Here is a 6564-nt window from a genome sequence, read left to right on the forward strand (position 1 = left end):
CTAGGCCATTCTATGATTCTGTGATTGAAATGTAAGCAGAGCAACACTGCAAAAATACAACACAATGTCCTTAGTTTACTATGGGCTTACATAAACCAATTTTGTTTCCTAATGCAGATCAAAGTTAGATGACCTGAGAAGGGAAAAGCATTTAAATGCAAATTCTTAGGAACCAATTTCCCTAATATGAACTGCAACATGTGTAATTTACCCTTTCTTCTTCCACCAGCCCACAGCCACAACTGCAACTATGCATTTCAAACACTTTGTTCCTTTGATGGTAGCAATAAAAAATATTAATTTTATCAGATTTGGTTTCCTGAAATGTCCATGATATTTTTCAATCGTGGCTGCCTAAAGGCATGACATTACTGAGCATATTACAAGTTATCCTTACCTGAAGAGCTCTATTGCATTTAGGATTCACACCATCAGAAGGAACACAGGCTGAAGCCCCTTGTCCTGCCCCTTGTCCTGCCCACTTGTTTGCAAACATGTGAAGACCTCACCTGCCAACAAGCCTTGGTGGCACAAAGTAAGATTTAAAGACTAAACGCTCCTGAATGCAAGAAATCACAAGTGACAATAAATAGACCCATTTGTCTCTGTGGAGAACAATGCTATACCCACGCTCCTAATTAAAAACACATTGAAAAAATCATCTTAGATAATTTACCACAAGGTCTACTTCATTCTGGTGGTCTGTTGAGGGTTCCTTTAGAGGGTAGGATATTCTCTTATGACATCTCCTTGAGTAAGATCATGGCCTGCCTTTAAAGTCCTAAGGCACCATTATGACAAGACTGGATTTTAGAGAGAAGCAGATAGATCTATGAATCAGATTAAAATAGTATTGGGTCACAATACACACAAAAAAATGGAGCTTAACACACAAGAGATGCTGCACACAAGGCCACCAGCAGTTTCTAGAACAGAAAGTAACCTTTAACCATCCAGAAGGATTGAAAAGGAAACTCCTGCCCAGCTATCAAAATTTCAGCTAAGATCAGCAGGGTAGGATTTTAGATTTTAGGCTGTATTAAAAACAAGACCAAACGAGAAATAAAAGTAAGCTGTGTCACAGAAAAAAGGAAAGCTGCTTTGCACGGTGTTCTCCTTTCTCACCAATTCTAGGAAAAATCTTTGCTTGAAAAGCTGTCCTGGGTTTGAGCTAAAACCCAGTCCTATTTAGTGATTTTTACTTTTCAGTTTTAGTTTCTTCTAAAAGGCTGCACTTTCTGAAGTTAGCAGCATGTTTTCGTAGACAGTGCCTGCTACTGGCAGTGATAACACCTGATGTTTACAGTTACTGCCTGTGACTGGGATGCAGTCCCATATATTATTCCTATAGTGACCAAGGTCACTGCTGGCTCGTGTGTGCCACGCTGGGGGTGCCGGGTAGTAAAGAGGGGTCACAAGGAAGTAAAAGGTTGCACCTTCCAGGGTTAATAGACAGGACAGGTGACCAACGAGAGTATTCCATCCCATATAAGTCATATTTAGTATAAACTGAGTGATCACGAGAGTTTCTGCCCTTCTTTGCCCTCTTCTGCAATGGCCGGTGTCCAGAGAGGACTCTGTCCGATCTCCTGCTTTTGATCCGGATCCTGAGTTCCCGAATCCAGCTCCCTGTATCCAGCTCCCCGCTGCTGAGCCTGGGGCTTCCCCAGTGCCTCCTGCTCTGCAGCACCAGTGGGGATTGCTATTCGGGGGAGGGAGTCGGGTTTGATATCGGGCTGTTATCTATAGTTGTATATAGTTCTTTACTTTTATCATTCCACTATTATTTCTATTATTGTTTCATTAAAGCTGTTCTAGTTTTTTTTCTTCTCTAACCCGAAAGTCTCTCTGCTTCATTCCCTTTTCCTTCCCATTTGGAGGGGGGGAAAAGGGGGTTAGAGAGCGTCTGTCCGTGTTAGAGGCCGGCCCAGCCCTAACCCGCGACAAAAGCACGGACCAGCAAATGACAATGACGTGGGGAAGTCTGGAAAGACTGGCAGAGTGGCAACTATTACCAACATGTTGCTGTGTAGCCCTCAGAAAAAATGGGAAATCCAGGATAGTGTTTGAAAATTTTGTAAGTGACAACAAAGCTGGCTTAAGAGAACACCATAAATGCTGTCCTGTGCTGTAGCATCTCAATCCTTCAGCCAAACTGAGTGTGTGAAGCCACATTGTAAACTGAATAAGGAAACCAATGCATCTTTAAAACAAACAGTTTGTGCAATTTATTTGAGGGGTTTTAGGTAGATCAGTTGGATCAGCTGGAAGCGTCACAGGGGCACTGGTGAAACTCAGTGAATCAGCAGACAGTATGGCATAGGTTCCAGTTTTAATGCTTTTTCCTTCCTATTTCAGTCTTGGACTTCAGTGTTTATAGAATGCAGATAAAATCATTCTGATTTTTTGTGACATTTTACATAAATCAGATGTTGAAAAGGACATAAATACAAGAACTACAAAATGAACCATATTGAAATAAATGAGACTCTTTCCATAGACTTAAATGGAAATGGGTAAATGAGCAGCAGAAGAACATGAATAATTTAAACCAGGACTGTTGGCAAAGAGTACGTGTCCTCAGAACTGAGGCTGAATGAGTCAAGGCCTCTGTCTAGAAAAACAAGCTCCAGAGCAGTTGACATTAAACACTGTTATTTGTTAAATGGCAAGCCTGGGAACAACCAAGAAGCACTCATGATCCCTGCACTATCAAATGAGACCAGTGGTAAAGAGGCTACACCCTACAGGAGCAGTGGAGAGGTACAGAAGTGGGACACACAGAGGCAGAAATCACTCCATCAGCATCTCCCCTCTAGTGGCACTTCTGAAAACAAGCAACGTTGGGGCAGCCTCCAGCAGCTCAGCCTCTGCAGAGGTACTCAGCCCTTTTCAGCAGCTGGAAAGCAGAGCTGGTCATGCAGGAACACATTTCCAAGTTGATTCTGGATGCTCAAAGGCTGACAGTAAAAAGCACAAAACCACGCAATACGACAGTGCAAATCATCCTACGCTCTCAGTGTTTTACCACTTATTTTCTCTTTGCAGAACACAGAGGTGGTAAGAATCCCTACAAACTTTAGATATCTGGATTTCAGCCTCCATGGTTCCCAATAAACAGAGGCGGAACTGGGCCTGTTTAAACCTGAACACTGCCTTTCATTTGAGGAAATGGCCCCTACCAACCATTTATACAAAAGGGGGTTCTGGGACTAGGAGCTCCATAAGATTTTAAAAAATGAGTCAGCCAGGGGAAAAATCATTTAAAAAGAAAATAATTCAGTATCAGGTTTATACTTTTTCTCCAGAAACAGTTTATCTTTACAGGACAGAAAAGAATAATTACAACCTGTTCACTAGAGAGGTTATAACTTTTGAACAAATGAAACAGAAATGAGTAGGAAAAAAATGCTAAAAAAAAATATACACCGAGAAAAGCTCCAGTAAGCATAGTGTAGATCTCTAGACCTACTCGGTCTTGAAAAAGGAACTATGAAAAGTAGTTTTTGCTTATATCACATGGTCTTGACTTGATATTAACAAACCTGATCAGAAAGCAATTGGCCAATACAAACTCTTTTCCTGGGCCTTTCTTTCTCTGTTGTTTGAAGCAAGCAAGCACTGTTTTCCTTCTGCCTGAATCTGATTCATTCGTGCCACATTCAGCTCTATCATTGTTACTTCACTCCTTGGCTGTTTTCCCTATAAATATAGGGGCAGAAAAACAGTTTACTGTGAAATATCTCGTAACAGTATTAGACAGGTAACACCAGATAAGGGGGAAAAAAAGTCATCCAAGACTCATCTTTTAAAGATACCTAAGATACTGCTACTCATAAAATGGTATCATAAAATGGGTGATACCAACATTTTCTTCTGAACGTCGGTTTCTCCTGAGGGACTTCCCGCTCAGTAACAAACAAAAGTACTTCTGTCATTTGAAAAAAACAGGAAATCATTATAAAACCACACCAGTTGCCAGGGAAGCCTGACTACTCTAGTTTCTGAAACTAATTTAGATTTTATTATTTTGATCTCATGGATTCTCTTCAGAAGCACAAGACCAAGATTACAAAACACATGATTTCTTATTAGAGAAACTCTTTTATTTCAAACTGTAATTGACAGTGCACTCAAACCAAGTGATTACATGGGCAGTCTGAAGTTGTAAATCATGGTACGGATCAGATATAGGTCTACTTTTTCAAACAGGGAATGGAGAAGGAGTGTATGACCCAGAAACAATAGATAAAAACACCAAAGGTAGGACGTGATAAATTGGATCCTAATGGCAATTTTCACCCTTATCTGCCTTTATAAGACAGGTTACTACTAAAAGCAACAACAAAAATATACCAACAGTCAACTGTGTGTTCGTGCTTCTGGTGAGATTCTACAAGAAATTTACCTGAAGGAGCAGAGAGGATTAAAAAATGCAGTTTTCTCCTTCTACTTTCCCAGCTTCTCCTAGCTAAATTGGCAGCTGAGGAAGGATTCACGCACCAGGTGCACACACTTTTATTTTTTCAGAAGATGCTTGAGCCAGGTTTGTTTGTTTATTTTATCTATGGCTATTTTTACGTTTTTAAAGCTAGGACCCTAACTCCTGGTACAAGCTAAGCAGTAGCCCATGGCATTAGTTGTACCAAAATCCAGCAAGGTGGGAAAGAGCACTCTCTACCCAGCTCCAAGCAGAAACCATTAAAACACGACACATACATTGCTGTCTCATCAAGCTGACCTCAGAGCGTGGTGTGACTTTAGTCCACTGAACAGGCTTCCCAGCTGTGCCGTGGAAACAGATTATCTACCACCACACCCTAATTAAAGCTACAAGCAATTAAGATTTACTCTGTGTCAAACATCAACACACAAAATCACTTGACAAAAAAAGGACTGACATGGGGTGCTGCTTTGAATTACAAAAGCATTTATGGGCAGATTTACAGCAAAGCTTTCTCTGCCTGAGAAAGGCTTTTCATATCAGCAGCCAGCCCTACATGAATTATGATTTTAAAAGCCTGCCTCTTATCTCCAAGATTTTCTTTCTTGCATGGGATAAGAAAATTCAACCTCCAGAGAAGTATCCACCAAGCATGTGGCAGATCATGCTGAACACAGCAGGAAGGGAGCCGTGGCCAGGCAGGGAGCCCAGGGACGTTCATCTTCATTGCAAAGCAGAATCTATGGCTGGTAGCTCTATGACAAATTTTTTTTTTTGATTCCCACCTATTCCTTACCATTGTTAATCTAAGAAGACTAAAAAACCTCAGATGCAGTCATATATCTCAACCGTCACCCAGGGTCAATTCAAATCCTAACAATCATTCTATTTAGCTTATTTAGTTTTCCTCTTTCTTTTTGATGAATGTTATTTTCTTCATCTCTTACTGAAATACTTTAGTTCCCAAACTGAAAGGTAAAAGTGCCTTATTACATCCTGTCACTAGACTCATCCTGGCCACTGCTGAGAGAAAAAAAAAATCAATAGCTGTTTTAAAGGTTCTTACTGGTGTAGGAGAGCACCTCAAACCATTTGTCTCAAAGTAGTTTAAAGTCCCTCAGCGCCCTGTTAGTACAAGCATTTCACAGAAAGGAAATTCCTTCAGCATGTGCAACTTCCTGTTAATTTCTTTTCTAACCAAAGTCAGTAACAGAAGCAGTATCGATTTGTATCTAACATTCTGGATAACCAAAGCCAATCATCTTTTGACAGAAAAGATGCAGATGATCTCTGGAAGATACAGATTCAGTCAAACAAAGACAAGTGTGTTACCACATAAAAGAAAGCCAATTGTTAAGATACATTCATGCTATTCTACATACGACTCTCTCTCTTCACTTTACTGTGATTCATGAACAACTTCTACACAACCTACAGTCTTTGTCGAGTTTCAATCCATGCGCGAGACTTAGAAAGTTGTTTGGATGTTTCTTTTTAGGTAGAACTGTCACTCTGCAACTTTTAAAACCAGTAGCATACAATCTAAAACTGTTTTGTTCTATTTATGAAATTAGTAAAATTGTAGCAGAGAAATAATAATCTATCTGCCTTGTTGAGAGAATGTTCACAGGAGAGCTTCCAGTAGAAGCATGAGATCTGGTAACATTTAAGAAACAGCAGTTGCATCCTCTGGTTGTTGATGGACTAAAATCCAGTCTGAACCAAAACCACAAAATATTTTAGGTGAAGAGGTTGCTCTGTAGGTGTTTATAAGAATAGTAGGGGTTGGAAGGGACCCCCTGCCATAATTGTCTCTTTTCTCAAAACCAAAACAGGATAGCACACCTGAAGGACTCCACACTGTACATACCTTTCTCTCTGCTTCCCGTCCCCAAAAAGCAACAAGGCAAGCTTTGCAACACACTGAACAAATGATTTGGGTTATTTCAGATTAAAACAGAATGAACTTCAAAGGCTAGAACCTCTCAAAAGCCATCGACAAAAAATAAAATCAGAAAAAAAACAATAAAAACCACACCATCTTGTCAAAGGCTATCTCCCTAGTTACATCAAAAAGCCTATTAACATGGAAATTCTCACAGCGTTTGGAATCTACATGA

This window comes from Apaloderma vittatum, unplaced genomic scaffold (assembly GCF_000703405.1).
Source record: "Apaloderma vittatum isolate BGI_N311 unplaced genomic scaffold, ASM70340v1 scaffold10758, whole genome shotgun sequence".
Classification (NCBI taxonomy): Eukaryota; Metazoa; Chordata; class Aves; order Trogoniformes; family Trogonidae; genus Apaloderma; species Apaloderma vittatum.